The sequence below is a fragment of the Macadamia integrifolia genome, chromosome 9 (genome assembly GCF_013358625.1).
Source record: "Macadamia integrifolia cultivar HAES 741 chromosome 9, SCU_Mint_v3, whole genome shotgun sequence".
In the NCBI taxonomy this organism is placed as follows: domain Eukaryota; kingdom Viridiplantae; phylum Streptophyta; class Magnoliopsida; order Proteales; family Proteaceae; genus Macadamia; species Macadamia integrifolia.
Window position 1 is genome coordinate 31,153,402 of NC_056565.1, and position 12,926 is coordinate 31,166,327.

Here is a 12,926-nt window from a genome sequence, read left to right on the forward strand (position 1 = left end):
TTCTTTTATAGATTCTATCTGGATCATACATCCTAGCATGATGATCTTTATTTAAGAATGGCCTTCTTGCATCAGATCTTCTAAGATAATATCTCTTCTGTGGTCTTTTGTAACTGCTTCTTTTCTGGTATCGAGGCCTATATTGAGGTTTCTGTAGTCTAGATCTTATATTTTGTTTTCTTCTGTAAATATCTTTTCCTTCTCTTCCATATATCTGGGGTACATATATCTCGATCCTGAAATTTCTCTTTTTCTTCATTTCTGTCAAAGATCTTACAAAATTATCCTCATATCCTTCTTCTTCCTCAAAGTTTCCCCCTGGTGTGCCTTCTGTGCCCTCTGTCTAGCACATATCCTTCTGTGCTACCCACTGAACCGGCAGTTCCTCCCGGCCAAACCCCCCTTTTGGTATCAGAGCTTGTTTATTTTTTATTAGAATTTTATCTTGTGAGTTAAATTTCTTTTCACCTTTAGGGTTTGTTTTAGCATATAAGGGTCCTATTATTTTTCCTAGGTTTGGAATAAACTCCCTTGCTTGATTTATTAATCCTATAAAGCTTTTTATTTCTTTTGTGGTTTTTAATTCTGTCGGGAATTCTAAAATCTTAGTGGCTATGTGTGGTTGTAATTTAATCTGTCCTAATCCTATTTCAAGTCCTAAGAACTTAATAAAAAAAAAAAACTGATAGCCAAGGTTGAACCACCCAAAAAACTCAAATTAGAGTGGGTAGTCTTCCCTACAAACTCTCTCCACCTAAAAGATTACAAAAATACGAGGACTACTTTTCCCATAGGTTAGCAGGTTATCTCTTCCTAGTTTTAATGACTTCTACATATCAATGCTATGAGAATGGATGTTTTGTTCTGTTAGCTAAGGCTGTGTTTGATATACATTCCCAACTGAGAATATGAACACTATTTGGTACATGTTTGATTAGAATACATTCTTTAGTTTAAAAATACTTGGCATTTTATCAAAGGGCAGATCAGGTTCACATACGAGAACGACATGATCCTTGGATTTAGAATCAATTTTCTCTCTCTTCATTTAATAGATTCTAAATCCACAGACCAGGAACATATAAGAACATTTTCGTACGTGAACCTGATCCATTCACTTTTATCGAACACCTAATAGACAAGAAGAAAGATACATGGAGAACAACAACCTTTATGCAAATCCCACAGAAACCCAGCCCTCTTATACTAACAAAATCCAGCCTATAAAGCTAGAATCTGGTGCACGGGGAATAGAATTAGGATCCCCTTTTTCTAGGAAACCGACAGAGGGAAGAAATTAGCAGAAGGAGAGACTTTTCGGGGGGCTACCTGATTAAACTAGAAGAATCCATAGTAATAAAGAACTAATCATGTGACACTTCCGATCAAGATCAGTGCAAAGATCTAGAAAGTTAAAAACAAACAGTTAGAGCCCGTTTGTTATTGTTCATAAAAAACGTTTCTGTCTTTTTTTTGTTTTAATAGAACGAAAAAACGGAATCTTTTGTTTGGTGTGTGTATGTATCGTTTCTATTTTTTTGAAACTGAAAGTGAGTAAAAAACGAAAAACCCTCGATTTGACGAAACGCCCAAGAGGCTGTTCTGTCGGGGGTGTTTCGTTTCAAGTAATAGATATTGAAATGTTCGTTCCCAATAATTCTCTGGGTCCGCGATAGAGAGAGGAGAGAAGAGAGAACCCAGCTCGCCCCCGAATCTGAAATCTCCAGGTAACTTCGCCTCTTCTCCTTCTTCTCCTTCTTCTTCTTCATCTCTTCTAACCTGTTTCTTCTTCTATTCTAACCTCTTCTCCTTCTTCTTCATCTATCGTAATCACAGAGCAAGTATTGGGAACAAATTTAGGGGTTTTTTGGACCACCTATGACTGACTCTAGATTCCAGAGATAGAGATCGATAAGCTTCAATGTTTTGAGGAGAGAATATATTTTGGAACAATCGTTCCCGATAATTCCAGAGTCCGAGCATAGAGAGAGGAGAGAAGAGAGGAGAGAAGAGGGAAGAGGAGCTCGACCCCTTGTGAAATCTCCAGTGCAGGTAACTTCGCCTCTTCTCCTTCTTCTCCTTCTTCTTCTTCATCTCTTCTAACCTCTTTCTTCTTCTATTCTAACCTCTTCTCCTTCTTCTTCATCTATTGTAATCACAGAGCAGGTATTAGGACCAATTTTAGGGTTTTTTTGGACCACCTATGACTGACTCTAGATTCCAGAGATAGAGATCGATAAGCTTCAACGTTTTGAGGAGAGATTTGTCTGCAACCCTCAAATATTTCCCTAAAAGGTCTTCATCATCGTATAGCTCATAGAGAGAGGTAACGTCTTCTTCTTCTCTTCTATTTCTTCTTCTTCTCTTCTGAACCTCTTCCCTTTCTTCTTCTTCTCTAATCGCAGAGCAGTTAATTCATCCTCAGTGCCCTGTGAAACCCTAAAAGGAAGATTCAGAGAGAGAGAGCGAGCGAGCAAGCGAGAGAGAGAGAGAGAGAAAGAGAGAGAGAGAGAGAGAGAGAGAGAGAGAGAGACTTTTTGGCACAGATCACGGTTCATTGATTTTTTTTTTTTCGCACGCAAAGTAGAGACACTCCTACTACCCAATTCGTCGATTTCTTCACCTGAGAATCAGGTGCATGTTCTCAGTTCACTCCTTCGACGATATGTCTATTTCATATAAATTTCTACTATTTATATGAATAGCTATTGATGACATTATGGTTATTTGGATACAAAAAGCACAATCATAGATGTAATTTTTTCTAACCATAGATAATTTTCAATTGTTTATTCATATCCCACTTATTCGTTTCTAATTATTATAGTATCTTCTCAAGCAACATTACCTAGATGTAACAACTATTAAGTGCTAATGTTTAAGCTATTCTTAAAAGTCATAGAACGTTTAGAAGAAATCATAAGACATCATTCAAGGTGAAAAAAATTGGTTTTCAAAAGTTGCTTTTGTTAAAGAAATATAGAATTAGCAGGGAAGGGAAGAGAGAAAGAGAGATATTATTTACAACTCATAGCCAATCATTCACCTAGTTAAATTTATGGGACTTTTACTAAAGGTCTCCTATCATCTCAATAAAATGAGTATATTCTTCTTCTTTATGTTGCCTTAATAGTAATTGATGTCTTCACTTGGCTTCTTCTAGTTGTGTGACTGTAGATTTGCATGTCTCTAGATTGTTTTTGCCTTTAAGGAATATAAAGAAGTTATCCCTTTGTGCTAGTGGTTAACATGGTTTTTATTTATTTATTTATTTATTTAAGGATGCTGAAGTATTATAACAGATTATACTTGGTTTTAGTAATTGACTTTATTTCTCTTTCTTCTTAAGTTCTAGAATGTAAATGGTTTTTGGGATTTTAATGTCCAATGAAAGCTGCTTTCTTGGGGGAAGCAAGGTCACTTCCGGGCTCAGTTTACCTTTTTCTTCTAGCTGTTGCTGTTATTTCTTGTTGTTCCTGATGTGTACTGCTGCTGTTATATGCTATGTTTACAATTTTAATCATTAACCTTATTTTTGGAGATATCAGCATTTGTGGCATTGCAAAGATCTTTCAGATCTTGTCAGTTTTCTGTTTCATTGGCAACCTTTGTTTTTGTATAGCTTCTGATAGTCCAACAAATGTGTGCAGCAATCATATTTTGAAAGATCTCTAGCCTCCATATCTGATCTCCTGCTCTGTTCTTTACTTGCATAATTTGTCTTTTACTTTTCTGTATTGTGTAGTTCTTTTCTTTTTCCCTTTTAATTCTTTGTTTCAGTCTTGTACTTTTTTCTGTTGGCTTATTTTGTTTTTGAATTTTCCATCTTTGTTGGGCTGGAGAGACATCTCATTATCCACCGCTTCTTTTTTTTTTGTTACCTCTATGTATCTTTTGCCACTTACTAAAGAACTGCACCAAGCTTCATTCTTTTTCCCATCTCAGCCTTAATTAGTGGATCTATCTTTTATTTATTTATTGAATGATGATGTCTTTTCAGTGGTGGGGGAGGGAACTTTTGCCTTTAATTCATAGAATTAGTAATTCTAATGTAAAATAGAACTACCGATACTATTTTGATCATATGACCAACTTGTATTGAATGTAACCTCACTTTTCCCATGTATAATCCAAATGGATAGAAATTTTGTTGATAGATAGAGAGTATGATATCTACCCGTAAGACAAATATGATTGTAATGTAGATCACAACGTGGTAATGAAGTAATTCTACCCTTTTTTATTTGGTAGAAAGGAATACTTCTACTACCACATACTCTTTAAACGAAACAGAAAACAAAACCGGTGGATTGTAGATAGAAAGTAGCATCTACATGGTACTCTTCTATTTAGTTTTAAGCAGTTCACTGCTGCAGAAATATGAGTGTTACCATTTCATATCCCAAGTTTGTTGGAGGGTTTTGAAAGAATCTTCTTTTAAAATTCTAATTAGTTTAAGGCTCTTTTTCTTCTTTGCAGTTCTTTAACACTTGAACAGTATACTGTAGTTCTGGTATGACTGGTTTTCTTTATTCTTTGTCCTGGCCTTCCCCCACTATTAAAAATGGTGGAAAAGATGATGATACCAATTTGTTGAGCAACAAAACATGCCAACTGGTTGGTATGATGGTCTTCTCCATCTCTTGTTTTTAAGCATTTAGAATATGAATAAAAGCATGGCAACTGGGTGGGGGTTGGTATCTAGACATTCAGGTCTTTCAATAATTGAGGTCAGTATATCATATCTGGAATATAACTGAAGCAGTAATCCTTGTTTGGTTGGAGTCAAAATGGATAGGAATTTTTATTTTCCTCTTCCTTAAGGCCCTGTTCGTTCGATGATGAAAACGCAGTTGAAAACTTGTACTTTTTCCCCCACAAACCACACAAATAAGAATATTTGATTAGGGAGGATAGGTAAGTTCTCTCCCCAAGTCTGATTTTATTGGAGCTTTGTCACTTTGCTTGGTTATGATTCCAAATCTGATTTCCAGATCTCTTTGGTAATTTATGTTTGATAATTATAATAAGACATTGTTACTTGGGTTTCTTTGTTACTTTGCTTGGTCTTCATGCATGTAAGTTTTATTTGCAAATGTTTGTATCATATGTGAAGATGAACTTTGTTATTTCTTTTTTTAGTGTTCAGTCTTTTTTTGTCCCAGTATGCTAACTTTTACACTGATTTATAATGTCTAGCTATTATGTCTGGAAGTAGTATCCCTGCCATTAAGTGGTCAGAACTTGAAACCACTATTTTCATTGAAGCAATGAAGGAAGCTATAAAAAATGATCACAAATCCGGTAATTCATTTAACAAAACTGGATGGGAGGACATTACAAAGCAATTTCAGCAGGCTTTAAATCGTACAGTTGGGAGAGAACAATTATGTAACAAGAAAAACAAGTTGAAACACGAGTACCAACAATTCAAGAGACTGCTTGACACAACTGGATTTGGGTGGAACTCAATGACAAAATCAGTCACAGTTGATGATGAGTTCGTATGGGATAGGGCAACACAGGTACAATAGCATTGTATTGGCGAGTTGAATTATTTAAAAATTAGATTACAATGAGTAGTGCATCTGAGTGATACAATGACTGCTTATGCAGGCAAATCCAGGTTAGTTGAAATACAAGAAGTATGGACTAAACAATTGACCGGATTTGAGCATGGTATTTGGGGATGCATATGCTAGAGGTAACTTAGGGGTTGATAGTGCTCAAAATTTGGATGGCATCGAAGCTGTTAATACAGTTGATATTGAGCAAGTCGTTGACTCCCCTAGTACCCCGGTGCATATAGGCATAACTGACCCCTTTCATGAGGATACTCATACTCAACTAAGACCACCACAAAGCGAAGTCTTGATAGGACACCCACAGGACGAAGAAAAAAGAGTGCCAATAAGGGAGATAGCCATGTGAAGGACTTGTATGGGAAGTATTTATCCATTAAAATTGAGAAAGCATCCAGTACTTCCGTTACATCTCCTGTTCGTGGTGGGGGAGGTGCATCTTGTCCTCGAGATTTCGGTGTGAGTGCATGTGAGGCGGTGTTATCCTCCATACCGGATATGTCAAAGGAGATGTATTAGTAGGCCACCAGTCGTATGTGTGCTTATCCTAGTTGGAGGGAGTTGTTTGTCTGTGCAGAGCCTGTTAAGAGGACTTGGCTTTTAGATGCCTTAGAGTGGTTGAGGTTGTGTTTGAATGCTACTTTTGATAATTTTGGATTCAAGACAATACTTTTGATGTGTGTAATGTTACTTTTGGAGATACATTGAATGCTAATTTTATTTTTTTTTGTTTTTTTTTTCTATTATTGATGTGTGTAATGTTGAACATGTGTTTTGGGTTGAGACGATGTGTCAGATTGTTATGTTTTACAGTTATTTGTTTCAAATTGAGTAGTAATTATTTATTTATTGTAGTTATGTCAAATGCATTATGTGAAACTTCTAGTGATGAAGAAGATACGATCATTCACATGGGAATGGAATTACTGAGTGAGGAGGTATATATTCGAGAACCATGTAGGGATAGTGTATTTTCAGGTGTTGTCATGATGCATGAGGTATTGAATGGACATGCCAACAGATGCTATGAAGAGTTTAGGATAGAACGTCATGTCTTCCTTAACCTATGTGATTATATTAGACATAGGGGGTGGTTGAAAGACACAACCAACATCTAAGTGGATGAACAACTTGGAATGTTCCTATGGATTGTTGGGAAGGGTTCAAGTAATAAGGACACCCAAAATCATTTCAATCACTCAGGAGAAACAGTTAGTCAAACATTCAATGTTGTCTTGATTGCAATGCAACGCCTGGCTAAGGAGAAAATCAGACCGCCAGACGTCAATATGATACCGATAGAGATTGCACAGAACCCAAAATACTACCCTTTTTTCAAGGTAAATATGTTAATATGATACATGTTTGTAATTAAATATATAAATGTTTATATTCTTATATGTACTGACCATTTAATTGTCATTATATGTCATAGCATTGTATTGGCGCCATAGATGGTACTCACATCCATGCGGTAGTTCCCAGAGAGGATCAAATTCGATATAGGAATCGGAAGGGGATCACAACTCAAAATGTGATGTGTACATGTTCATTTGACATGCGATTCACATATGTGTATGCGGGATGGGAAGGTAGTGCAAATGATTGTCGAGTACTTGAACAAGCAAGAAGTGATCCTCGATTGAGTTTTCCACATCCACCTCCAGGTATTAACTTTATACTAAAATATTATATTTTCATTTGAGTGTATACATAATAATATATATTATTTTTTATCTGTAGGAAAGTATTATGTTGTCGACTCTGGGTATGCTAGCCAATCTGGATTTTTGACACCATTTAGGAGTGAGAGATACCATCTACCGAACTACAAAGAGCGTAGAAGATCCCCAAGAACATCGAAAGAGTTGTTTAATTATAGACATTCATCACTTCGGAATATCATTGAATGTACATTTGGGGTATTGAAGAACAAATTTCAAATTTTAAGGCTAATGCACCAGTTCCCAGTGGAAGCTCAGGCATCAATCGTACTGGCATGTTGTAGGCTACACAACTATATTCGAGAAGAGCATATTGCTAATGCTGAATTCGTGGGGATGAGTGATGATTTAAAAGTTGCAGAAGATGACTTGAATCAGCCACATGAAGATTTCGTTAATCATTCTACAATACAATCAAGTCAACGAAATCAGGCAAAAGAGATGAATGCCACTAGGCTAAGAATTACAAATGCAATGGCTAGACAGCAAAGGATGCTAAAACTAGTTGAAAACTAAAACCGATAACTATTTTGACAAAATTGAAAACCTAAATTGATGTTTCAAGTGATGTAGTATTTGTTTTATGTTACATTTATATATGTGGTACAAGTTGATATATTATTATGAATGTCATATATTTGGATGTTATATTAACTTTTTTGATATTTAAATTTCTATTACAGATGACTTCTTCTATGCCCCCACTCATGATAATAAATTATGAAATTTGTGGGAAGAGTTGTGGTAAATATACAACCAAGTCAGGTAAAAATATTGGAAGAGAATTTTTCAAGTGTCAAGATTCATGTAATTTTTTCATGTGGGTGGACCAACTACATCTATGTATATGTGGTAAAGGTCAATGCAAAGTACGAACTGCAACGAAAGATCCAAACAAGGGACAATATTTTCTATGTTGTCAAAATTCAACTGGGGTAATTTATTTCTACGATTGACCTATACCTATAGATAATTTTAGATTTTTTTTTTTTAATTCGATGTTAAATTTCAACAAACCTAATCACATCTATTATTTGATATAGACTGATAACCGTGGATGTGGTATGTTTGTATGGTTGAAAGATGAAACACATATCTCTACCATACAACATACATTATGTTCAGAAAGCTCAAGCTCAACATCAGCATCATCCACACCACCGTCCGTTTCGAACGAGTACATGAAAGGATATCTAGAAGGGACACTTAAAGGATTAGAGGACCAAACAAATAAGATGAAAGACATCCTCCATGCATTCAAGTCTTTAGACTTAGAAAAAAAGTGAAAATTTGGGGAATTATGTAATAATTAACTTGCACAAGGCATTGTTAATACTGTATTTTATTCATCCTTTGGAAACCATGTTTTTTTTAGTTGGTATGTAATATTTTATTGTCCCAAAAGAATTTACATGCTTATAGTATTTTAATGTTATTTCTGTAATTATTGACTTAAAAGAAAAGAAAAGAGAAAAAAAAACAAAAAAACCATTTCTGAAACAAGCATTACCAAATGGCAGAACTGTCGCTTTTTGGTTCTGAAACTGTTCTAGAAACAGATTCACCAAATAGCCCTAAATCGTTTAAAAACGGCATTTTGACACAGAAACTAAAATTTTCGTTTTTGACATGAAACGGAGTTTCTGGAACAGAAACGATACCAAACGAAGCCTTAGAATAAAAAAATCAAAGGATTAAAAAATCAAAGAGCCCCAACCAGAAAAAGAGAGCTGAGTTCAGCTTGTAAGCTTTATCGGCATAAAGGAAACAACTTTGCGGCATTTGTTGTTAATATCAATCAAGAAAACAAAATGCGTACCACAGTTCAAGAACATATAGAGAACTCAAGGTAGAGAAAATTCAAGCAAAAGAGATATAAGTGGTAAGACAGACCTAGCAACAGTGAAATTCTGTTGAGAGCTTCAAGAGCTAAGGAGAGGGCTTCTTTTTCTTCTTTGCACAGAAGCTAGAGGAAGAAGATGGATGGCAGAGAAGTAGAAGGAGAGAGAAAGGGAGAACATTGAGAAGCCATTAATTGAGTCAAAGTGTCATAGAGCTTTGGAACTTCACATCCGATGAGAATTGATATCGTGAAGCTTCTAGGCATCATGGTTGTGTTCTACATCGAGGATGATGGTGGCGGCCAAAGGGAAACTACCGACCCTCCCTAAACGATGGTCGAAATGAATCAGAGTCATCGGGAGTCGAGAGTTGGAACTCAGGATTTGGGAGTCGAGAAATGAAAGATAAAACGAGAACGTGGAATGAGTTTTTTTCCCATTCTAGACGAGGTTCGTTCTGGCCTCATACTAGAAATATAGGATGAGAATGTATACCAAACAACGTTCCTGTCATTTCAAAATGCATTCTAGACCCAGAGTGGGTTTTAAGGATGCGTACCAAATATAAACTAGATGTACTGAGGTGGTCGAAAAGTTCTACAACCGCTATATTGAGCAAAAGTCTCCGAAGCATATGTGCCAAGCATCTTCCCTAACCTCAAGTTTTTTATGGATTCTTTGAATGCAGAAATAAATAAATAAATAAATAAAAAAGAAGAAAGAATTCAACAGAAATAAAATATCTCCTCTCTCATATGTTTGAAATGCTGTGATAAATCAATGCAACAATAATTTCGGTGATGATGGCAAAGTTCCACGAGGAAAGTGAATATTCACGTACGTGAATGTACGTGAACGATCTTGGTCCATGGATATGACATCTATTAAATGAGGAGAGAGAAAATATACACCATATCCATGGACCAGGGTCGTTCACGCACATTCACATATATGAATATTCCCTGCTCTCGAGTTCCACCCCTAGTTAGTTTATTCGCGTTTAAAACGGCGTCCCGTTTTTTTGCCGTTTTAAACGCCGTTTGCCGAATTTTTCACAGAAAGTCGGTAAAAAACGGGAACGGGGCTATTTGAAGTTTTTTTTTCCGTTTTAAACGCCGTACCATTTTTTTGACAGTAAAAAAACGGATTTTAAAAAATATAAACGTTTTAAAATAGAAACGTTTAAAACGGGACTATTTATTTTGATTGTTATCTAGGTATTTAGAGAATTATTATGCCAATTTATGTCTATATATTGCCCTTTTTTTTGACACCGTATTATTTAAATATAAACGTTTAAAACACGTATCGTCTGTTTTTTATTTTTTCCCGTTTTTACCGTATTTGACAGTATTTTTTACCGTCCTGTTCACGTTTTGATCCGTTTAAAACATACCTGTACCGAACAATGTTTTTTTGCCGTTCCCGTTTTAACTAACAGAGGTTCCACCTGGTACCTCTCTCTCTCTCTCTCTCTCTCTCTCTCTCTCTCCTTTTCAATCTCCTTCTATTCTTTGGAAACTAATTTTGACTTCACTCAGAGACTAAGGCTCTCTTTGGTTTGATTTGTATTTGTATTTATTAGTTATTTTCAAGAAATCATTTATGATAATAAAATATGGACCACAAATAATATTCGTTTAGTTGTTATTTATATAATAGATTGTATAATAAGAAATATGTTTGATTTACTTATTTATATAGAATATATTATAGTGAAAAAGACCCTACCCTACTTGTTTGCATGTATCTACACCCAGAAATAGGTTGCACGAAAAGACGGTGCTACTCCCTGCTCAAATGCCCTCCCATTAGCCTATGTGCTGACGTAGTGACCACCCAAGCGGACAACGTTCTCTTAGAATTTTTACAAAGACATCCTGGAATACAATAAGAAATCTTGGGATTGGTATTACACTTTGGACATTAAAAATAATAATAATAATGTTGCAGGACAAACAGGGCTGATGATGAACCCTTAAGCTCCACTGTGTCATCTCAAGATCTGGATGTATTGTCATCCCCATGACTATAAGTGCTCTTTGTGCAACTTGCTCTTTCTGTGGGGTGTTCAAAAATGCTTCTTGAATGTGACGCTCTCTATTTAGTAATTTTGATCGGTTCGTAATGAAATGGAAGCATCACAAGGTTTTCTTTGGCATTTGAAGAGAGTGAATTTCACCATCAGACGCCACAATAAGAATTCCATTTTCTTCCCTATTCTTTGTTCCAACTTAAGAAAACCAGTTTCAAGGCAGAAGAGGTCTTTAGAAACCCATTCCCCAAAAGTGTTTGTCCCCCTTGACTACTAGGTATCTACAAAAATCATGATTGCAAAGCTCCTGGGGTGGTAAGATAGTCCATGCACTTAACACATTTTTTTTTTTCTTTTCAGTTCTTCCCTTCTACTCCTTTGAATGGATAACGTTTGTGACATTCAAGAATACGGTAAGTACCAGACCACCAGAGAGATTGGTCATGTGTCCCCACTAAGAATACGATAAGTATTAGGGGATTTGGGAGATCGATGAGGGTATACAAACTTTAGTCCCACATCGCCTAGGGAGAGATTCTTGGACTAGTTAATAAACTCTAGCCTCCTTAACATGGTATAATGCGTTTTAAAGCCTTGAGATCCATGGGCCAAAGAGGATAATATTATGCCAAGTTAATGGGGTCGGGGCATTTACAAATGGTTTTAGAGCAGACCTCGACAACATGTGGAGCCACAGAATACAGTAAGTACCAGACCCACCTGGAAGATCGGTGAGGTGTCCCCGCTACAGAGGATCTGGATCCGAATGGAGGGTTTAATGATGTCATTTCACAACTGCATGTATGTCAGCCTCTATTTTCTTGCTTCTGATTTGTTTTGCATCTGTTATATATGCACAAATTGCATTGTAGCCTACTGGTAAATGCTCGCGATTTTCAATCGATTGACTGAAGGAGAGCGTCATCAATGGAGTTCCAAGTAGGAGAGGATAGGGTTTGAGAGCATGAGAGTGAGAGAAGGGATGGGGTTTGGGAGATTTTTTATCAGATAAGCATAAAAGAATTGTAAGTTACTATTTTACCCTTGATTTGGAGGGGTTTATGACACATGCCAATTAAAGTTTAGGGCAAAAATCAAATAAAGGATTTGTTGTTACAAATCACAAATCACTTCAGAGTGATTTGTGATTTGTGATTTATTCTAATTTAAAATAAATGAAAATAAGTGTTATAAATTATACCAAACATGTGTAAAAATAAGAATAAAAAAAAAAATACAAATATAAATCAAACCAAAGAGAACCTAAGATTGACTGATGGTGTAGGCTGCAATGCACTTTGTGCATGTATAACAAAAGGAAAACAGATCAGAAGCAAGAAAATAGAGGCTGACATACATGTAGTTGTGAAATGACATCATTAAACCCTCCATCCGGATCCAGATCCTCCGTAGTGTGGTGGTGCGCTGTACATCATGTAGCGCAGCATAGAAGAGCGACAAGTGGAGGTTCCATGATCGTGTGGCCTAGTCGGATACTGCCTTAGAAAACAATATACAAATGTGAACAACCTTTAACCCATATAAAAAATGAGAAACCCTTTCTCACTCCGACTTTCATCCCAAAGTCTCATCATTGCCGCCGGCGACTTCTCCCTAAAAAAAACCAGCTACGAGGTGTGGAACTTCGATCGTGTAGGTCTATCTTAACGAGCCCTCGATGAGACACAACAAAGTTGGTTACTAGGTACCAGTGAGCAGCAGAAGAAGAAGTATGTTGATCTAA

The 12,926-nt window shown here is 36.2% G+C and overlaps 1 long non-coding RNA gene across 1 annotated transcript; it reads left to right on the forward strand.

Annotated features, from left to right (window-relative positions):
* The first annotated feature begins 1,595 nt into the window (after positions 1–1,595).
* LOC122088521 lies at positions 1,596–2,320 on the forward strand. Its single transcript, XR_006143086.1, has 3 exons — positions 1,596–1,727; positions 1,837–2,052; positions 2,162–2,320. It is a non-coding gene; the product is annotated as an uncharacterized LOC122088521 (long non-coding RNA).
* The last annotated feature ends 10,606 nt before the right edge of the window (positions 2,321–12,926 follow it).